The 24,460-nt window shown below is 33.4% G+C and overlaps 1 protein-coding gene across 6 annotated transcripts in view; it reads right to left on the reverse strand.

Moving 5' to 3' along the window:
- The window catches only part of NOVA1 (NOVA alternative splicing regulator 1), a 141,973-nt gene that overhangs the window by 84,979 nt on the left and 32,534 nt on the right, over positions 1 to 24,460 (reverse strand). For 2 of the 6 annotated variants that reach the window (XM_086891696.1, XM_086891695.1), the window contains 2 exons: positions 1,294 to 1,378; positions 561 to 631 (listed from right to left, as the gene is read on the reverse strand). The exons of the other annotated variants lie outside the window; for them this stretch is intronic. The gene's annotated coding sequence lies outside the window, so the exon portion shown is untranslated. The remainder of the gene's footprint in view (positions 1 to 560; positions 632 to 1,293; positions 1,379 to 24,460) is intronic. 6 annotated transcript variants of the gene reach the window in all.

Consider the following 24,460-nt stretch of genomic DNA (forward strand, 5'->3'; position numbering starts at 1 on the left):
AAGCAGTCATAAACTAGAGAAAGGTAGCAAGCTCAAGCAAATGAAAATCAGAATTTCAGAATCTTGTTATATAATTGAAATAAATATCCAATTGCCTTTTTTCTTTCCTTTTCTTGTTCCTATTTTTTAATTTGTTTCTTTGGTTTTGGGTTTTTGATTTTTTTTTGCCTCTAATTTTTCCCTCTTCTAAAGTGCCGCTTATATTAATGGCAGAAATAATCATTAGAGTGGGAGCAGCTGAGACTTATTTTTATTTGTTGAATCTCATGTTAGCCAGTGAAATCTAGCGTTATAAAATAGCAGGCCTTATTAAAAAAGGAAAAATAATTTTATTAACAAGCCCATAAGCCTTCATATAACAAAATATGGCAAAATATCTAGTACTAAACTATCATGCTATCAGATGCACACTAACACTCATGAATGCCTATTTAATCTGCTAAATGTATTTTAATGTGGTTACTGATATGAACAAAAGTGGTATAAAAAAAATGAAGAAATTAGACTGTAAACTGTGAAAAACAGAATAGGATGATGTAATATTAGAAGTAATTTCTCACAAGAATCCTGTGCTGAATTAGAGCAACTTTCCAGCGATATGGCATTTCCTTCCTGTGCCACTCCATACTCCCTGAAAATATATAAAACGGAATGGGTTTTACAGTACATGGAGTCACGTTAATGTCAGTTACTCTCTAGGCTTTATGATTCCTTAAGGACATACCACAAAAAAAAAAAAAAATCTTATTCCACAAATGAATTTAGTTTTTGTACTGCAGACAAACCTGATGCTGGCAAGATACGGTCAGCGAATGAACTGGAACAACTGTCTGCAGCTCACCCTGCACTGAAATACCTTCCAGAAACACCACACTTTTAAGAATCACACTAAAACCAGATTTGTTTACAATTTTTTAAGATTCAATGAGACTCAAAATGCTTCAAAACTTGATTTTAGAGCAACCAAACTTAGAAGTTCATGTAACACAATTTTGGCCTGGTTTAAAACAATTGGATGCCATTGACTTCAGAAACCTATTTTTCTAATCAAACACTAGGAAAACACTAGAACTGCATTCCACAGACAGTGTTTCAGGAATCAACCTGCAAACAACTCCAAAGTAAGGAATAGGTTCTCCTTACTCTTACCTAAAGAGCAAAAAATTGCAAATGCATCCACAGAACACCTAAGAATAGTTGGCAGAAATTTGAAAAATATATCTAAGGTCCAAATTCAACATTTTAGTATTTTTCTGTACCAATTTGGACTACAGAGACTTTAAGTATCAGTACCTTTACAGGATGGGAATTACAGCTGCCTGACGCACTCTCCTTCCCAGCAGTATCAGCCAAAGCTCACATTTCCAGTCTGTGATATCTGGTAAAAAATTGAATGGAATGCCATGTCACTGCTCTGCAGATTTCTGAAACTGAAGTATCTGCTTTTTTTGCCTATGTAATGACTATAAGACCTCCTATGCTGGCTTTTCTTTAACAAGCGTATCTGATTTGAACTAGCTCCCTCACTTCTAAAAGAGCTAAGGTTTTCAGGAATGTATGGAGTAATGTGCTTTGCAGCTCATTTTGAAAAACAGTGAATACCAGAAAAACTCTAAGGCTGTGCTCACTTGTTAGGAAAAAAATGCCACCTTTGTTTTTAATATTCTTGCTAAAGGTAAATGAACACTGCTTTAATGTCCAATGCATTCTTGATTTAGGTATATGCCATCAAAGGCACTTGATTTTTTTCATCTTCACAATTGTTCATCCACTAAAATAAAATGATATAGAAGATTTATACCAAAGGAAATGAAGAGAAATTAAAGCAGAGCTGCCATGGGAGGGAGGACTTCAAGGTAAAATTACATTTCACAATGGAAGATGATCCTTTAATAGCAGAAGTCCTACAATAGATCCTTGACAAAACTGGGAAATAGAAATTAGAACAGCTTTTAGAGTTGTACCTGCGATCTTGATTCTTATGTAACAATTAAACACTAAACATATCCTAAAGAATATTTATACTATAAAGCTCATAGAGCTTTAACTCTGTGCTCTGGAACCTTTGATTTGGTTGAAGTACTTTTGATTTTAGTTTAGTTTTGTAATATATAGGCATGAAAAAATAAAGTGGTCTTTCAAAATAATTTTAATACAATTTAGCAGAAAAGTAAAATACAAAAAATTTATTGTTTAAAAGTTAAGTTTTTTGGTTAATGAAGAATAGCACTATATACTTGTTGATTAGTACATGAACAATCAAATCTTTAAGGTGAAAAATTAAAGAGCTATAGCGCTACAATAGGAATTTTCTCCTCAGTACTAGCTACGTTCCAACTAGACTTACAAATGGAAGTGCACACTGTGTTTTAGAGCCTAAACAAATCCAAATAGTCTCCATGAAAACAATCTGAGAATTAAAAAGTAGAAAATAATCTCTTTCAAAAGTGAATCAAAAATATTTTACACCTATATTTCTGCATATATTTTGATTCTGTAAATCTTCTTTTCAAATATGCAATCAGTAACTTCATTAGATGCTTCTTAAAATGTCAGAACTTTGCAGGAGATGGAAACTGTCCAACATTAAGCAAAAAAAAAAAAATAGTAAAAAATTAAAAGCAATACAAACTGAGCTAGTCCTGAGACAAGGAAATTATTCAGAAAAATCATAACTTGTATATCAAGAAAACAGATAACATTCTGTGACTGTACTTATTTTTTAGCAAAGTATGTAGGTAAAATGAAAACATATAGATTGCTGTATTTAAAGGAATGGATCAAATTCTATGACAGAAAATTTCTTCCAGGAGCAGCTTTTGTACAAGTTGTTGACAAGAAAGACAAAGACCTTCTCAAAAGTAGAAAATAACATGCACGTTTTCATTTCAGGTATAATGATACATATGCAACAATTTAAGTTAGGTATGAGTGGATATATAATAAGTGTATTTAAAGTATATAGTAACAGCTCGGTATTATGACCAGTGCCTTCTACATATTCAGTTAAAAAATAGATACATATTGCTAAAATCAAAAGTTCCATAATTTTTCCTCACCCTTTAGTTTTTCTGTAAACACACTGAAAATGTGTAGTACTCTAGATTAATGCCAAAATTCTCGTATCTAGACTTCCTCTCTAGAAAATTTAGAATATATTCTAAAATACAGATGAGGGTGATGAAGATGGATGTCTATGGCATACTATCCAGTGTCAAGTATTTTACCAAAAGCATGAAATAGATGTGCTATGTCAAAAATGGTTACTCATTATAGAAATAATACAGGTATCTTTCAGAAAATATAAAAATATTTAAACTGGTTTCAGATCCAATTTAATATAGTAGTTGGGAGAAATTTAATGACAAGAGAATCAGAAAAGACAGCAGTAAGTGTCTGGGGTTGCACCATTTTTCTCACGTATTTTCTTTAACACTGAAGTGGATATAAATTTATAATTTATAAATTTACAATGAAAGTACCAAGCAATGCAAATCTTTCAGTGCATGCAAAATATGCATTTTAACATGTAAGCACTACTGTACTACAGCTATGCCATTTGGCAAAGAGGAATTAAAACACTTGGGTACTCATTTATTTGTTCCAAGTTCAATTGATGTGATCTAGCAGACAACAGGAAAAAATAGCTCTGTAGAGAAATTACATCTGTTGCTCCAATGAACAAGCTACAATGCCATAAAAATAATACATTTATATATTCTATGGCAATAATACAATTATTTTCAACTTCTTCCCTGGAAGTTCTCTCTTTTACACATAGCCACAAGAAAAATTTACTTCTGTGTTGAAAAGTTATGTATCTGTTCCACAATTTTACAAGAGATTGATGGCCTTATTTTTTATTAGAATGAATTTTATACATTAAAAAATTGAAAGTAATCTATTCCTTTTATCTTGCAAAGAATTCATAGTAAAAAGAAAAAATATAATCAGAATGATTATATTATCTGGTATTTTTGGTGTATTTTCCTATTTCCCACTGTTACACAAAGGAGTGAATGTCCTTTTCTAATTAGGCACCCTGTACTTTATAATATACTTTCACGGTAAGAAATAATACTTCATAATATATCACAGCACACATCAAATCAAAGAAATATTTGAAAGAGGTGATTTAATTTTTATATAATAAACATGGTTTTGCAGAAGTGAATAAATCTTTTTTTAACTGGAATCAGATGCTTTGAATTGGATGATTGCTCACCTCTTTGGTAAAATTTATCTAAAACTGAGAGAAAAAACTGAGGAGTAGAAGATATATGCAATCTATAGTTCTTCTTACTATTCTACTATTAAAATTTTCATTTTAAGAGAGATTTAGGGTTGTTTGTACTCCAGTACAAACAAAAAAATTCAGTGCAAGGAGGAGCAAGGTTAAAAAACAGATTCTGAACAAAATACCAACAACAATCCATCCTATATTTTAGGCCACCTTCACAGGCACACACTTAAAGAAGTTCTGCTTCTAGGAAGGGTCAGTATCTGCACTGAGGATTTAAACAGTGCAGGGTGTTTTGTTTAATTCTAAAATTCCCTGTAAGAATCTGGTTCACCTAGAAAAGTTAACATCAGGCAGGGGACGTGAAATGGCTTATTTCTTAAGAACTTGGAGAACAGAAGGAAGAATCAGATCAAGAACTCGAAGAAAGAAGCACGATGCTGTGCGTAACTGTTATTTTGTTAGAACTGTGTTAAACGATCATTCTCAGTATCATAATCCTAGGTTAAGGAACCAATCAAAATACAACTGACAGTCTACACTTTGGTATTCCTGAAGTAATATTTTATTTGAATTCCTTAACACCAGCATTGCATCAAAGACTTCACATCCAAAGCATAGCTCCCAAGAGTGAGACTGATTAACTGAAATTTAGTAAATAACAGAATTTACAGTCATGCAGTTCAAGTGCATTCACCTAATTTTTTAAAAGGAAGTACAGCCCAAGAAGTACAAGAAACAAGTGTATTTCAAGCATTTTCTAATCATGTTCATTTTCTTCCTATGTTTGATTTGTACTTCAGTAATAAAGAAGAACAGTTGTGCACTGTTTCCTGTTACTCAGCTAATAAACTGAAACAGAAGACAACAATATATAGAAGATGAGGTCTACCTACATTACAAATTATTTAGTCTGGCAGCTCTTTCTTACACATGTGAATAGAAAAAAGGGAGAAAAACTGTGGTAGAGTTATTTGCAGCACTTAAGTTCTCCAAAACCAAAATGTAACTGAATAGAAAATGCTTCACTTTGTGAAGAGCCAGTGAAAATTCCGACGATGCAAGTGTAAAAATATTCAAAATCTTGCAAAGAAATTCCTACTTTTATACATAAACACACACATATGCATGCAATTTCATATGCTTTTGGAAATGCAGTACAGTAAACCTTTTAAACCAAATTGTCTTAGACAATTAAGTTTCATTACAAAATTAAATCGTCTTTATTATACAAATAACTAAAACTAAATTAGACAATTTAGTCATCTTTAGTTAAAAGCAGAAACTTGTACAGTAGAAGGGAGTCTTCAAACACCTGCTGTGTTTTGAAAGCAAAAAGTTACATGAAAAACAGCAAAAGTAACCTATTCTTCAGAATCCAAGATGCATAAGCAGCATATTCATTTGCAATCCACCTTCGATAAAAATCCTACGACATGACAATAATTTATTTAAAATGCAGTTCTATTTTACCACCCCATATAAAAAGGGATCCTAATTAAGACACGGCACAATACAGTACCAGATTTCTAATAGTATTGCAAAAAATATGGTTTTAAAGATACATTCATAGCAATTTTCATTTTACTATTACACTGCATGGTAGTTTTCTGTATTGAGCCAGAAATACTAGTGATTATATATTTTTCTATTTTTTATCACTAGACTGTATACTGAAAATCAGGGAGAAAGCAAATACGCTCTTATTCTTCTCCACAATAATATATTCTAAACACTGGCAAATGAGACATTCAGCTGGAGCCTGAAACTAAAGCAAAAGTTGCCTTTTTGTTCTACTACAACATGCTACTCATATAACAGTTGCTTTTCACAGTAAGAGCTTCTAGTTTGGTTAAAAAAACTATTCCGATAACAAAATCAAGAACTAATGTGCATCTGTAATGTAGCTATCATATGCTTACACAAGAGAGGACTTTGCAATATTTATTACCTCTATTCATTGTTAGACCACAAAGCTTTCATCTCCTGCTTTGGCACAGAACAAGACCACACTCAGTAATACATTTCAGAGAGAGAAAGTATACGCAAGTATGCACAGTGCAGAACAAAGAATAAACCAGAGTCTAACTGAAGCAGGCACAAAAATAAATAGAGAAGCTGCCCACTGTAAAGTAGAGATGCTTCCTAGCCCCAAATCCAGTTTGAGAGACAAATTGTCAGGGTGGTAAAAGTAAGAACTATAAAACCTCGTAAGGAGATCCTTGTGTAAGTCAGGGCTCGATGACACAGCCCTCCTCAGCTGCACCAACAATATAGAAACTGTCTGTCAAAGTATATGCAAAATACTTCATTCCTATTAAATTCACAACTAAGATTCAAAAATATCTATAAAAATTTAACAGATCAGAGCTAGAACTCCACTCTCAACTTAGCACATCACTACACAGGACTCCAGGGTTTAGGAAACAACCTCTAAAGAGCACAAACACGTGGCTATATAAAAACATTGCTGTACAATGTAAGGCTTCAGAAACCATTTGTTTGTTGGTTTTCCTGACCTGGGGTTTTTTTGGTAGTTGTTTTCTTTAGTTAGATTTGGTTTCCAGTGATAGCTAGTGGCTATTTATATACTATTAAAAAGATTAGAAACTGTTGCAATTCATGATACACTAACCCTGGAAGCCATCCCCCTTGCTGGATGCTGTGGAGCGCCTCTTAGTTTTTGATTGGAGGGTGCTGTTTAAGTGAGGTGATAAGCAGAAGACTGTTTGACTTTCTTGTCTGAAGTTCCAACGACATATTCAACTCAGATATCTGAAAATTATGTAACTTCAATTGTGGCAACATATATTCAGCTTAGCTTACTGGTAGAGAAATAGAATGAATTTTAAAATATTGACTTGATCAAAAGCTGAAAATACGGATTTTTCATAAAGTTGATAAGCATTTAGACAACTTCGACTATCTCAAGTTCAACAGCAGTATAAATGAAACATTTCTACCCAGGAGATGATGTCTGGAAGATGATAGAAGCATGGTGAACTAAAATACATTTTGTAACATAGGTTACCTTTGATTTTGTTTTTTTTCTTTATTTTATAACTATACTGCACATACATCACAATAAAGCTGTAAACTTTGAGAATTCTTGATCCTCTATTATTTCTATTAGTAACAAAAACCAAGAAACTGAGGAGCCAAATTCTGTTCACTAAAAACTAAGTTCAATATTCTATTACAGTGCAAATTTGGATCACCAGCCTATCATTAGTAGATAACAACTGACCATGCTGAAGTTCAAGCCAAAGCAGCTAATACTTCAAATGCTGTGAAGATTTAATTATTATATATATTCAATGCTATCTAAAATGCTTTCTTGCAGCTGAAAAGTACTTATATCTTCTTAATTGGCTTACGTGGCATTTAAATAACTTTCCAATTATCACGATTTGGTACCCATGTACAACATCCAACTGCTTGTTATTAATTTGGACAGTCATGGGAAAGCTCAAGTACCAAATCATCATTTGGTTATTTGAGACTGAATGCACACACAACCCAGAAGATGCCATTCCTCTCTATATTCAAGGGCTTTGTCAGCATAGAATGAGAAAATTTAGAATACCTTTAGCCATTAACAATACTTGTCAAGGAAACCATGGAGTTCTTTACATCTCTAGGCTACAAAGTGTGAGTAATTGCAAAGAATGAATCATAGATGGGCTGCTAAGTGTATCAGCCAATGATTATACGTAAGATAATTATCTTTTTGCAGAGGTTATTAAAGAAAACTAGAGTTGATCATTAAATACTGTATTACAACCCTCTGAAGGACAACCTTGTCAATATTATTTAATTTAGGAAATAAAAACAAAGCATTTTGAATGAGCCTTTTCATTTGTACGCAGCAATAATTGCTGATTCTGATTGAAAAAAAATTCATATCTCAGAAAAAACATACTTGTAAAACAGATTTTGTTTTTCAACACTGACCTATTTTTAAGGCAAGAACAAAATTATATTTCAATTACACAGAATTTTGAAGATGTGGACACTGTATTAATTGACATACTCCCAATATATAAAAGCCACAGAAGTGCTTCAAAACAACCTTTTTCAAGTGCTAGAGGAACATTATCGAAAACACCGTTTTGTTTAACATAACTTTTTTTATGATGCTTGAAATCATGCCAAACATTCTCTTCCTCCGATATGTAAAATAAGCAACATATAAACACTTAGGAACAGGAACACATACTGCAGATGAGCTTTTATCACACCTACTGACAGTTCAATAGGAAAAAAACATTCATGTGAAATCACATTGGACATATTTCTTATTTAGACTATTCTAAAGACACTCAGAAGTTAATTGTACTGTGAAAATTTGTCCAAATATTGTTACTATGTGGCTATCCAGTGCCCCACACACCCAGTGCTTCACACTGTGAAGTATAAACATTGTCATTCTTCCAAACAAGAAAAGAGAAGAATTTCATTCTCTCAAGATGATGAAGCTCCACCAAAGAAAAGACATCCTCTGTTATGTACAAGGAGTCACCAGTTTGAACAAATAAACTTTGTGTAAGTGACACATGCATGGATACCCTGGTTAAAGGACAAGAACATTTGCACGTGGGAAGACTGAAAAGGAAATATAAAATTCTCAAGGCTCCTGCTTGCACCTCCAAGGTCACAGCACACACCAACATAGAGCATCTCACACATTTAAACCCGTCACGCTTGTTACTGCAATTTACTAAATCTACCTACCAAAAGATTGTTGTTGCTGTGAAATGCAGAAGCCTGTCTTTTAACAAATGCAAGTAACTCCAGGCATGTGTCCTGATGACACAGCTCTCTAGCCTGACTTTACACCCCATAAAGAGCCAAACTGAAGGTCACTGGCCTAGTGTCCAACACTTCTGAAATGGTTTTAAGCTGCATGTCTCTCTAGCATTACCTTTTTCCCCACAAGTGTCAAGCAGTTGATCAAGTGTGGCAGACAAAATAAAGCCTCCTGAAAAAAATTCCCCACACATAATTCATTCTTCCCAACTGCACATCACAGACCCAAAACTAAAATAAACCATACCTGACTTGTATAGACATGTTTGAATTAAAAGGAGTGCAGCAAAGCTTAGTTTTGTTTGTTTGGTTTTTTCTTCCTTACAGGAGTCAAGCAAAAGGCCCACAGTAACAGAGAAGAGCTGCAGGTCTGGCAAGCAGTTAAGATAGCAACAAAAAAAGCATATGGCAAAAGTCACAATATTTCAGTTTTTAAAAACCTAAGACAGTTCATCTTAAAAGAAATGATCCCATATTATTTCACTACTTACTTCTGAAGCAGAAGTTATTTAGGCTATTTTATGATAGCCTCAAGGGTTAATTTCAATATTGTTTTTATACAGGATTAAATGACTGCAGCAAGATCTGAGACAATAGTAACAACTACTGGGTAAAAAAGCAAAAGTATTCTAGATAGTACCAGAGAACTTACAGGGAATGGATCAAGCACAAGTTTCATGGCTTATCCCAGATAAACCTAGATAAAATCATAAAATTAAGAGACAGAAATCCTATTTATTTATCTACTTCTTCCATGTTATATTACTGTGATTAAGACAAGCTTGTTCCAACTCACATCTTCATTTCTGTAAATATCAGAGCCAGACATTGAAGCAATTTAGCTCAAAATATGTGATGATTTAAACATCTAAACCAAGTATTTCCCCTGAGGGGCCAAAGGTGGAAAGGTAAGGTAGAGTGATATACCTAAATAAAAATGCTAACATTTAATTTTTCATGTAATTTTCAAAAAATAAGAAATAATGCACTTATTAATTAGGCCTTGAGTATTAAAATGCATTTGAACACAGCTTCAATGCACTAGCTAATCACAGAGCTTCCAAACAGAGACCATTAACATATTGCTATCAAATCAAAATTAATTCTCAGAAATTACTACTGGCCAAGGCAAAGTGAAGTGCACCTTCAACATACCAAAGATTTAATAGCTGAAAGCGCCATGAGTCAACCAAAGCAGGTAGGACTTGTTACAACCTCTGTCACCACTCCAGAATCTACACAGAAAATACAGATTGCTTCAGAAGGACAGCCAGACAGTGGCAGTGTGTGGGGAGGGAACAGAAAAGAGAGCTATTCAACAAAACCATCAGTGCTATATCCTCCTCTTCCTGCAGAGATACTAGAAATTATCTTGCACAGGTCTGCTATAGCTGTCCTCTTCAATGAAATAGCAGTTCTACTGTCACAGCCACCTTGGCTATAGGAAGATTTCATCTTTATGCCTTGATTTTCTACTTTTTCCTTCAGCCATCTAACAAAACAGTAGCATCTAATCAACAACAAGGTAATAACACAATATTATTATTGCCAGAACAACTTTTGCATTTAATTAATTATCTGCCTCTGAAGGAAATAGATTATTTTCCTGTTTTAAGCTATCAGTTTCTCCAGTGAGATTCAATAGCAAATTTCTTCAAATGGCTTTGCATCTGTAGTACATTCACTTTATAAGTAATCATACAACATCTACCCCCGAGGATTAAAACTTTGAATCTAATTTTTGAAGTGATCTGATACTATACAGACAGTAACAGGGCTTTGCCACCATTCAATTGCTAGACTGGACTGGATACAATTTGTTCTGCAGAACCAATACTGATCAAACTAGAGTTTTGATACATGATTTAACTAAAAATTTACTTTTAATTTTATGACTTGTCTTGCAACATCTTTGTTTTGTACATTCATTTTCAGAATGGAAACGCTAATGCAATAGTTGTGTCCTCATTGCCAAGAAAAACTATCAATTATCTTGAAAGCATGAACCAATAACATGATAGGTTTTATAATTACTGAAGACTTCTTTTAGAGGTATATCTACAGTGTTACAAATCATCTATTGGGGATGGAAATTACACACGAAGAAAACACTAACCTGTGCTTTTGTACATACTAAATATGCATATTTTAACCAAAAACATAAAGCAAATGTGTAAGAGAATTTCATCTGATAATTTAAAGATTCATGAACCTCCTATGTATGTGTAGTTTTTTAAAAATGGGAAAAGAGGTAAAACCAAGATTTTACTTTTATATTGGAGTCTGTCATTACTAAATGCATCATCGTATGCTAATGTTTATAATGTTGAAAAATTATTAACTATTTGAGGAAAAAAACCCTATTAATATAAGTTCATAAAATGAGCCACTACAACTGCAAAGATTTATGTATCAAAGGAAAGATATGGATCTGATCAATATAATAAATCTAACTCTAAATCCAAAGGATTTGGATTCATCTAAGAGGGAGACTGTGAAAACTGCTTACTGGAAAAAGCTGGATAAGTGTAAAGGAAAAGGTATATTATCAATAATTATTGAAAGTGCAAAATTCTAAACCCAGCATGCTACCACTTGCAACTACACAAATATACATAATAGTCCTCTGTGAAATCAAACTAAAAATCACAGCAAAAGCATAATGATCTTTTCTCATTGATTTGATATAAGCATTTTTCCATGCTGCTTATACAGAAAATATTTTATTAACATGGGACCTAAACAGATGAAGCCAATGACACTGCAAGACCAAACTTAGAAACAAGAACAAACAAATGGGTCCAAGATATTATTCAAGTGACTTTCATATACAATGGATATCTTCTGACTTGAAACCTATTTCTTGAAGTCATCAATAAAATACCATGAATATCTTCTATCCTAAAGTACTTCCATTAAATCAGGGTCTCAGCCCAATGTCTCCTTTCACTAGGTCAACATTTTGAACATGGGGTGTGGGGAGAGTATGAAGGGAGAAACTATTGTTCTTAGTCATATTTATTCCCACATGCAAGTCATATTATTTGGAAAAAAGAAAATTCCACCAAATTATGTAGAGCTTTCTGTTTAAGTGTATTTTTATCTTCTTAGCAACAAAATGACCATAATTGCCTGGTGCAATCCCAAACTTTGGGCAACCCCAAAGCTGTCATTGCTTTATTAACGCTGCAGACCGCACTCAGTGCAAGATAATGATGCTGCCTGCCACAAGTGTAAACCTCTGGCTCCTACTGAAAGCACATGAAAGGTTTTCAGTAGTCAAACAATGATGGGTTATAAATGCAGTTATGCAAAATCAGTTATCTTAATGACATCAAAAATATCAGATAAAAATTGAGAAAAATTCAATTGCATGAACCTTACTGAACAAGGTGAGCTGTATCATATGTTAAAATGATGTAAGATATTTAAAATGGCACTTATTTGTGGTGTTTAAGTAAAACTAATAGCAAATGTATAAAATAACTTCAATATTTATTTACAATTTTAGGCTATTCTTTTTACAGAAAAATACACTAATTTTTTTATGTGAACAGTTTTTTGAAAGGGAAATATATTAACCGATTTTTCAATCTTGAGTCTTTACAATTCATATTGAATATGCTCATATTCAAATATTAAAAATATATGCAATTGATGCAAGTACAATAGCAAATCAAAACTCTCAGTTCCTGAAATGCTACGACGTTTAACTCCTTAAAAGTGTCTTTCAAATTATTCTCTAATCTTGGGATTTGATGAATAGTACACAGAAAACAAGCTAAAAATATGTCAGTGTGAAAAGGCAGGGTTGCCAGTTTTTTCATGGTCCCAGAAAATGCAGGAGTTGGCAGGATCACCTCAGCTCCACTGTGTTCCTGAAAAATATAAAATACCAGTGTCCACTGGATCATTGGGTCCTTAGCACTCTGGCACTACTTATGAAAGTGAGCTTGCTGATGACCATAATGGTGCTTTAAATATGGAGTAAAACAAACTTGTCAGTAGGCGTGACAATTCAGTTTTTATGTTTTGTTCCCTAAATACATATTAATTATAGGTAAAAAGTGCTTTCCATGATGACAAACAAAATAGGATCTCACCCCTGGGCATTATGACTTCAAGAAATATAAGTAAAAATGATTGAATTTATATTTTAAAAAATATGTGGAGACTGTATAGACTTGTTTTAGTCCATTTTTATCTAATGAAATTACATTTCATTAATTAATATTTTAATTGTTTATCTCACATATATACTAGTAACACCTAACTGGAATTAAGGTAGGGAGCCTGCAACAGGCTCACAAAACCTCCCCCCCCTCACAATGTGTGATGTCAGTCGTGTGATGGTGGCAAATAAAAAATGAAGTACTGGCACTTCACTACTAGTATCTCTATCTGTTAAGTAACCAGGACTTCAAAACATCCATGGAAAACTCTCAGTGGAATTTGGAGATGAAACCACTAGAAGTCCCGCTGGACATGCTGTCTTACACCTGGAATCTTAGCTGCAATTTATCAGTGCTGATAAATTTATACAAGTCAAAGATTTCATCAGTAAAATTTGGCTTAGAAAGGGGGCTCTGTAATAAAAATATAAAATCAAATAAAAATACAAGTGAATAATTCTAAACAGCAAAGTCAGAATATTTATCATTCTGTACCTGCTCAGCTACTGTCATCAAAGCAACAAAAGTGCTTCTGTATGCAGAAGTACAAGGATTCAATAAACTTGTTATGTAATAGCAGTTTGCTAAGGAACTCCATCAATATTTTATCTACTCAAAACTGGCCAAATTCTGTTGTGTCATAAAATGAATTTTACCTGGACAGATTTTTTAAACTAGTTTTTAAAATCTGTAAAATACTGCACTGCTCAATAAAACATGTATGTAATGTCATAGCAAGTAAAAGTACAAATTTAAAACATTTTAAAAAATTTAAAAGGCCCACAGTGTTGTCCCTGAACAACAGCGAAAAGCAGGTAGAAATACAAGAAATGTGCTAATCCAACCTTTTCCAAGTTCAACAGAGATATGACAATGCCACAAATTTCTCAACGTGCCAAGTGAATTATGGAATGGGCATATTATTTTTTCACTTCCTTTTCCAATAACTGTCAAGGTAGTGCCAGCAGGTACCAGGTAGGTAACAAAAATGTAAATCAGAGGCTGCAAAACTAATTCACAGTACACTGTGAAACTTTTGGTTTACCAACTAAAACCTGGTATGCTAGCAGCAAAAAAGGTTGCACTATATGGAAGAGATGCTAAAATTTGTGAAAGTCTTTCAGCTTTGAAAGGAAAAAGAGCACAACTCCTAAGTCCTCAACATAACAGAAGAAATTACTAATCATAAACCCAAAAGATTTAAGAATGAGATGATTATCCATTTTAATTCTACTTGGTATGGAAAGCAAGTGAGTTTGATTTTTCAACTACCTCAGGCATCAAACTGCATGAAATCTTCACCCCTTACTACACTAATAACTAACATGTCAAAAGAGTAACTGTTCTACCCCATAAAATAATCAGGGCAATTTAATAGCTTGAAGGGTTAAAGTAGGTAAAAAACTCTTAGGAATGCTCTTCTGAAAGAACTTCTCAGGAAAAAAAATGCAACCAACATTTCAACTGAGCAAATAGTGAGTTTTAAATCAAAGAGAGAAAACTTTACAACATGGATATTAATTATTAGATTTCCAAATTTACTCAGCCCACAGCCTTCACTTTCAGCAACTGATAGATAACTAGCTAAAACCTGACTGAATTACCCTCCCAGACTATTTCCAGCTACTGTTAAAGAGCTCCAGGTTCCTCCTCATTCTTTGACCCAAGTACCAAGGTCCAGGCCAACTGAGTCCAAGTGGCTCCTCTGGAGCAGGGTGGGATTGGACAAGATGATCTTCAGAGGCTCCTTCCAACCTCAGTTACTCTGTGAAGTAAAAACTTAATGCCTATGTTTTTCAATTTTTCATTTTCTTTTTAATTTAGCTTGGGGAGCAGTAAAAAAAATATTGTAGAATATTTACTTAGAAGTACATAGATTTTGAATTGACTAAAATAGAAGAGGGTAAGCAACAAATTGGTGAAGAAAACATGAAAAATGTTACCTAAATAAAACAAACTAAAAATTTCCATGTACCCTTGTGAAAGAACAATTTCTAAATATCATTTCAGCAAAATATTATCTTTGCTTTTCCTGTGTTTTTATTTTTTTCAAAATGAAAAATAAGTGACATTAACACCTCTCAAAAACCTTTTCAGTTGGTATAAGAAAAGCAAAAAGGTATCTCAAAATGGTCAAGAAATAAAGAATTTCAAAAAGAAAGGCTGTGCAATTAATTTCTACAGCAATCTAAAACTAAGAAAAATCCTCCCAAGACTTTGACAAAGAAATAGAAGCATTCTTCATGATGTGGTACAGCTTCATCCTATAGCAGCCAAAACAATTTTTAATTCCAGATATTACAGAAAATGTTCTGTCTTCCTATTCTTTCCTCTCCTACTCAAATTTGTGGTTTTATACAAAAAATTTTGTTTGTTTGGAAGTCAGCTGGTGTGATATATATCACGTTAAGATACCCAACTGCATTTCTATTTTTATATGCAAATGAGCTAGTTCACCACCAAATGTCTGATCACTCACCTATCAATCATGTTTTGTTAAGAAAGGCAAGAAAGTCAAATGCTTCTCTAGAAAGTCATGACATACTGAAACACTGAAATTCTACTAGACTATTTTCAGAAGAATATTTATCAGTAAAATCTTTATATGGCACTTTTACTCGCAGCATATTTTGTAATTGTTGCATCTGAGACCCTAAGAAATTATGACTGCAAATGTACAGTCAGTCACAGGCAGGAGAAACTGTACTGAAGACTAGACTGAAAGAACAGAAGGATTTTAGTACTACAAAATTGCACATAGAAACAGAGCACAAGCCTTCTTACTGGTTACAATCACAATGAAATGTTTTCAGCTATCCTTTCTTGACCTCCTTCATACAACAAAATATTTAACTACATTAAACATATGTCCATATCTGTTATTTGGTCGATAAAGTAGTACACCTTGTTTTCAAATCTGACAGACAGGAAGGAGTGGTGTAAAGAAGGCATCCAATTAAGACTGCAACTCTGGAATTGTCCAAAGCTCTTTTTTAAAATGTACTTCCATTTCAGTTACTTAGCAATGAAATAACACTTTGTAACTCATTGAATACCCATAACAATTTTGCAGGGTTCTCAAATCATTCACTCACTGAAAAGTTGTTTGCACCACACAAAACACCCAAGTACATAGCACAGCTACAAAAGGGATATAGAACTGTCCTATATGGCAAAACAGACTGACTTCCTACTAAACAGGCACAAAGCTATTTCCTGCATAGGGCACACACCAGCACAGTAATAAAAGATGTGTGGGAAAGAGGAAGCTTGAGAAAGTTTTTTTCACTGTCCATAGACAACACCTCATATCTACCAGGAAACGTTTCTCAAGACCCTGTTCTTTCCACAACTTTTAAATATATGTAACTTTTATGTAGTTTCAAAACTAGTCATGACAACAAAGCACTTGTCAAGCCTGCCTTTGCCAGTGTTAAGCTAAATGAATGATCATCAAGCAGCTAGAACCAAAATACATCTGGTTCAGAGAGTCTCAGATACAAGCTCAAGCTACGAGAAACTGCAGTGGGAAAAGGCTGCTTGAAAAAATAATACTGAATCCAGAAGTACATCTCTGGCTGTAGGACTAGAAAATAGGGGATACTCCACATACTTTACCTGGGAAATTGCTCTGCTGACTTAATTCACTAAAACCAAACTGACAGCCCAAAATGAAAAAACCAAACCTATATTCTAAACTTCTAGTGACCGAATATTTACATCTATAATCTAATAATTTTGGGTTTAGTTGCTTCTAGGCTCAGTAGCACACAGTGATAAACAAGACAAGAACCTTTCTGCTGTCATCCTCTGAGATTCTGCAAAATAACTTAAACTTTAAAATCTCTGCTGAAGTTTTGTGAAAGAAAAAGAAAACACAGATTTTAAACAGAAATTAAATCCCTTTAACTTAAGGATCTCACCTTGAGAATTTAAGGACCTCATTTAGAGATTCTGCACAGACTTTAAGTCTTGCGCTCTGAATGCATCTTTTGCAAAACAAGTATCAGATTATACTGATTCTGTTAAAGCCTCCAATTAGCAAAATGAATTATATATTTTAAAAGTTGATCCCAAAAAATACCAACAAGCCAGTCAACCCTTTTTCTGATTACTGTGTAGAAAAGAATTTTGGATTTTAGGAGGCAAAGGATCTAATTGTAAGAGTTGGATCAGGTGCCCAAAGTGGACTCTGACAAATCCGATTTAAAATAAAGGCGGCCTTGGAATAGTGAGGATGAATCATAAAAGATCATCATAATTTGAAACAGATAGTTCTCATGCTCAAGAAATACCTAAATAATGTTAAGAGCTTCTACACTTCACAGCATTTTCTATGCAACAAACGTTTCTTGACTTTGTGTTCTACTGACCTGCCATACATACACAAAACTGCGGGTGGGAGATGACTTATCGATACAATCTTTATATGGCACCACTACTCACAACATACTTTATAATTGTTTTATTGAGGGTCAATAATCAAAGAAAAAACATCACATATCTCCAAGACATTCTCTATATCTTTGAAAAACTCTAAACAATCTGTTCTCATCAACAAGCAAATGTAGATATCTGAGGGGAAAAACAGCCAAAAGGATAGCTTATCAGAAAAAATTGAAAATGTTTTTTTGTCATGCTAGGAAATGATCCAGTGATTGACTACCATAAATATTTAGGGGGGGTGGGGGAAACCAAACCAAAAAAGAAAAAAAAATAACCAAAACACAAAAACCCCTAAAACAAAACAAAAACCCACCAACAAAAAAAAAAAAAAAATCCACTAAAACACCAAACATAAAGAACCCCCAACACTTCCACGACAAATGCAAATAATTTTAGGATAATTCCTTACATTTTAATTATAATTTAGGGCTTACTGTCCCTAAAATCAAATTATAGTAGATATAAGCCTTCTTGTCTCCTGAATTAATGGTAATGCAGGGAGAGAGGCCAAGATATACAAGATGAAGAAGTTAATTAATTAATTAATCTTTTATTATACTATGTAGAGGTGGATAAATTCACCACAGTTCTAAATAGGAAAAGACAAACACATACAGACAAAATGAAAATGAGAAAAGTTAATGCTGATAACTTTGAATAGACTTTTAGTATTTTTATATACTGCTTGATTGTGATATGACTTATTAATAAGTGTATAGAAGATTCTCCTGTTAACTAATGTTAAAAGAGGAACACAAAAGGACTTGCAAAAATATTGAAGGAACAATCTGACTTTTGGCCACCCACAAATGAGCTGTTTTCCCATTCTAGTTAATTCTAGAAAGTATAATCTAGAAATAAAAAACAAGTGTGATAAAATAGTTTTGCATCACTGACACTTGTAACCTGTAAATCAGACATGTTGCTAACGGTTAAAATCTAGCACACAGGCTATGCCAGATATAAATCTAGCTGTGTAACTAGCTACACTTGCTTTTAACACATACAGGAGGCATTTCCAGTTGCTAGGATATTATGTAGTATATTAAGTTACATGTAAACATCCTCACAGAGTTGATATACAGAGCTTGTCATAACATTCAGCGAGAGTAAAAGCTCTGAACATACCACTATGTTCAGAAAATCATTCTGTGTAAGAATTTGATTTAGTCCATAGCCACTTTTAGAACCTCCAAATGTGAAAGAAAAAAAACAAACCAAACAAACCACTAAACCAAACAACAAAATCAGTCTGTGTTTAAAAGAAAGCATTAGATAAGAGAGCCTCCCACTTAGGCAGACAGTGATTTTCCTTTTACTTCCCCTCTGTTGATGACTGTCCTTTGTATGACTTTTCCCTGAAGATGTAACACAGATACAAATCTGTCACCACAATTAAATCAGAAACTGATCACCTGACTTTCTACTGAAGACCAGTACAGATTATTTTCAATTCATCTTATCCATTTCTGAAAACACTTATAGTTTCTCAGAGTAATATCTAGGTTTCCTTGGCTAGGTAAGATATATTTAGGCTCCTCTCATACACCAGATCTAAACCCTACAAGATTATTTCTCCATTTTTTAATTCATTTTCAGGGGCTTAAATTGTAAGACTGTCTTGTTTCACTACCTCCTCAAGTGACTAAGACCCACAAATTTTGTTCTAATTACTTGAATTAAAAACTTGTGTTTCTCTATAACCTGTACTAGAAACAGCAAGAAGGCTCTGGAAATTCCCATGAAGCATGATGCTCTGATTATTAGTATATATAAATCAGATTATATATATATAAGTTAGATCCTCTGATTATTCAGCCTCAATCCATTTATTTTGTTCAAACTCAACAAATGGAAGTAACATATCTACAGAAACCTGAGACACTCAGTGATGAACTGAGCTCCTAAACCAACCATCTATCCAGGCATATCTCATTTTCCCTTAAGGGTTAGGCCAGATGCTCACTCTAATTAGTCCATTTTCCACCCTCCATGGGACAAATTCCCTCAAAGGACAAATGGGACTATGACCAATGCCATCAGGTTTCCCATTGCATATAATCAAGCAACCAAAACTCCAGAATGTTTTCTGGGTTGTACATCTTACACAGCGCTGTGTCACACACAAACATACTGCTTCACTAGAATATAAAGTTACAAAAGCAGGACAGTACATATCAATCTGCTTAAATCTTGGTCATTAAGAGTTGAGAATACTTTCTAGTAATTGATGAACACCATTTGACCCTTCTGATGCAAGTGTCTAGGCAATACACTACAACAGTAAAGATGAAGAATTATTATGTTCCAAGCCATTAATCAGCACCTACACAACCTCTTAATTTGATAGTTGCACTCAACCTTACCAATATATGAAAGCAGCAACATAAAAGTTCCACATTAGATTACTTCTGTTCACAAACTGAATTTCTATTTTATCTGGATTTACACTACAGTGGAGTACAAACCTGAAACGTAAAACTCCATAAAAACACAAACATCTTCACAAGTCCTCATTGTTCAGTATGAATAGAATCTCCCAGAACAGTTACAGTCCAATAATCAAGTTGACTAAATAGACAGCTTTCTTGAACTTCATAAGAAAATACAGGACATGTCTACCACAGGGTGACAACAAATCCATGAATGCTACATATAGCAGACGCCATCTCAATTATTCAAGGGGTAAGCAACTTACCTGTGTGATGTAATGACAGAGTATGAGGAGTCATTAAAATGTTACTAAAAGGCTGGTTTTCAAGTGAGAAGAAGAGAAATAACAGCTTACCTGAAAAGTGAAAAATACACAAATGCAGGTAGATTCAATGGAAATAACCCTTGTGCAAGTCTAGCAGAAAAAAAAACCCCAAAAACCCCCCAGAAACCCAACCCACATATTTAGCTGCTTTTATATGCCCACTTCTAAAACTGATTTCTTGAACATTGTTCAGTAAATTCAGCTGAAAACGAAATTATATTGGACTAGGAACTTCAATTGGCATAAAATTTAGAAAAATGTGCTTTAGGATGGCTGTAGCCATTGGAGGAAAGCAATTATTGTTGATATTAATAAGTAAAACATTTGTGTTGATAGTCAAATATCTTTACAATTTAATCAAATATCCATTCTAATTGCATTAACACCATTACATTGCACTCACACATTAAAAACGTAGTTTGATACATTTTCATTCGCATGCACTCACATGAAAAAGAATATTCAAAACCAAGTGTAACATCTCATTTTATTACAGAAAAAGAGTAGTATTTATATTAAAGATATTTACCTTTCTCTAATGGATTCCTTTTCAAAAATTATAGTGACCAAATAAAAAAATGTATCTTTATTACAGTAAATCTTTAAATGAAAGACAAATTGTCTGTTCAATTGCTATTCCAACTCCAACACTCATTCATACAAGTTCATGAACCAATCAATACTTCCTCTGTTCTACACATGTATATAATACTTCGTGAATACACTGTTTTATCACCTAATTTAAAAATAAAAAGCCTACCTAACACATTTAATCAGGGGCAGTATGATGCAAATTGCCATAGCTTTACACCTTCATTTGCTTATTTAGGTTGAACTCTTGCTCAGTCCATAAAGAACAGTCACACAAATTATAAACAAATTAAAATGTAAAGAAATCTAAAACAAATTTTAAGTTACATGGCATTTACTCCAATGAGAGTTTCTGATAAGGAAGTGAAAAGCTGTCAAGTTCTAAGGAAAATTTATTTTATCAAACCTTACCAATTTTGGTTCAAATAGGCAAGAGCTACAGTTCTAAAGCACCAAAAGACAACATAATGGTTTTACAACTGACTTGAACACTGGAATATCCAGTATAAATGTCAACATAATAAAGGAAAAAGCTACTTCTATTTTCCCCAACATGAATATCAGTCACTAATCAAAAGAAACAGCTAAGGTATTTGGCTTGCCTACCTCCTGTTGTTCAGTGAAATAAAACAATTACAAAGAAAATTTCAATATTCTGTCTGCAGAATTACCAGTTATCTGTCAACAATGCATAAAAGATCTTGGCGGTTTTTATGTTCTACCTCTTTAAAACATTGTCAGACTTATGACAGAGTAGTGGCAAAAAAACCCCAAACATTTCCAGAGAACAAAGAGCTTTGATTTCAGGTACTCAGATCAATCAAGATGGCTAGCCAGGAGCTTATAGAATGTTAGAGCAGAGCTCTCAAAATTATTACCACCACCAGCAGCATTAATAGGAACAGCCTTTGGGATATAAATATTGTGGAAGACACTTTTTTTGAAGGGATATGAATCACGACATGAAAAGTTTTGAAAATAATCTAAAAATCAAAACCATAAATTCTTAGTTCACAAAAAAAATAAAATAAAATGAACCATATTTCTTTAGCTATTTAGCTATATTTAGATGCTATTTTCTGACCCATCACTCTTCAGGAGTAAGCTTACTGGCAAAGCACTTTCAGATAGAACATCTTGCCTGATTTGTTACAAAGTTGAAAGTTATGCACACCCAAAGAAAGTAAATTACAAAATGTTTCTCTTAAAAAACCCATTTATTTTATTCTTCCTAATGACACAGAGCAGGCAAGAGGGAAAGTAACAGGAAAGTATTTTCAAGGGTGAGGAGGCTGAAGTTGGGGAAAGAAAAAAGGGAAGACCCTGTTCTTTGAGCATCTGATTTGACTTCTTAATACCTCTTTTACATAAGTGTTTAGCATTCAGCATTTTAAGTTGTTAATGAAAGCCATAGTTTGAATATATTTTGTGTTACATGATACTAAATACTAAATCCTTTAAAAAATGATTTTGCAAATAACACAAACATCACACTGAAAATTAACAGATACTTTTGATGTGAATCCCTCTGTGCCTAATTTTTCTATCTATTAAATGATAATATTAATGCTTCAACCCTACCAAGTGATTCAAATTGTGTTTGTAGCTCAAATACTCCGTGAGGACCAAGAGGAGATGAGCAATACTGTTTTCAAGCACAAAAATGACATGAAGTAACATGAAGTCAGTAATTCATGCAGCTGCTTGCTTATTAGTGCTGAAACAGTATATATTGACTAGGTGATCATCAGATGACCAAAGATCATTTTTTATCTGAAGATCCTGGGATCCTGTGCTTGTAACAGTACATGCTCAACCATTCAATGCACTTTTCATTAAGATTGTATGAGTGCAGTAGTGTTGAGATCTCCTACTTTCAAAGTTCTGGTTATGCAGCTTTCCTAGACACTTATAATATGTTCTCTTTTTATCTTTCTTTGAGACAGAAACACTGGTAGAATTCTGTGCACAGGCATCTATCCAAAAAACATAAATGTGGTAAGCCAGGACTCAAGTTAAGCAATACTCACTGCTTTCAACAAACAATGAGAAATTGTGTCTCTTACAAGAAGTGAAAATTTATTTCTACTCTATTTCTAGAAAATAACTTCTTAGGAGTTTGGTTTGCATTTCTAAACATGAAAATAAGTTGTCCCTTTAACAGTAAATTCTAAGCTCCATTCTTTGGTTTTTAATATATCCAGACCACAGTGAATATTCTGGTAATAGTCTCAAAAAATAAATTTTTTCATCAGAGTTACATATGTATCTTCCAGTGAAGGTTGTGTGTTTTAGTAGCTCCTGACAGGGTAAAGAAGAATTACTGACATTAAATTTGCTTGGTATGTGGCAAATTTCATATGTGATGACTTAAATAACCTACAAGCAGCACAATCTGTTTTACTTGAGATGTATTTTTTTGTCATATAAATTTATCAAAGCATTTAGATTTTGCTAACATATTCTGATTTTCACAGAGATTCTTTCACATACTACCCATTCAATCCTCCTGTTTGATCCTGCAGGAAAGACATCATGCTAAATTTAGGTTATTACAATCATTTCTATGGTAACAGATGGATGTGAAACACAGGATTATGACTTCACTGCACGACTGCAGAAAGAAGTCGGATGGTGGAGGAAGAAAGATCATATTCAAAATATCTGCAGCTGTAGCAGGGAAGCACACACAATCACTGAGAAATGGAACTGTCCTTTTTTTAAGAAATACATTATTTTTTCTTCAATATCACAATATGTAAATTTTCCCCTAACAAATACCTTCAGCGTGGACATTCTCCATAAGCGTTTTCTTTAAACCAGTATCTCTATTCTGGCATAATTAAGAGAAAAGAATGCTTTAAAATATAGGTTACATGCAATATTATAAATAGATAAGAATCTATTTAGAACCTCTAGAGGTTAAAACGCAGAAAAACTAAAAATATGAAATTCTAATAAAAATGCATTACATATAACAAGAAGGGCTAAAAGGGAGAGCATATTTCAGCTAATAGAAACAAGGAGAAACAGCATTTTTCATTTTTCTTGTTTTTTGCAGATGATAGTCTATGATGTATACAATGGCTACATGCAAGACATGCACATCAAACTATACTTAACTGAGGACTAGAAAAATCACTGAATTAATACAGCAAGTTATTGCTATTTTCTTTAGGGTTTAATCTTAAAATCCAAACAAGTTAGTTTACAGACACCAAAATATGGGTGTTACATTGTTATAAGCACTATTAACTACAAAAAGTAATCCTCAAGCACAGAGACTAAAAACAGCCACTCACAGAACCTTAGAAATACTATAGGCCTATAGAAAATTACTTACTAAATGGTGTCTGAAATATCTTCTATATTTAATCAGGACCCTTAATGATTCAGCAATGAAAAGCTATTGTAAAAGGCAGAACTATATTTAGCACTTCTGGG

Source organism: Cyanistes caeruleus, chromosome 6, assembly GCF_971803275.1.
Source record: "Cyanistes caeruleus chromosome 6, bCyaCae1.hap1.1, whole genome shotgun sequence".
NCBI lineage: Eukaryota > Metazoa > Chordata > Aves > Passeriformes > Paridae > Cyanistes > Cyanistes caeruleus.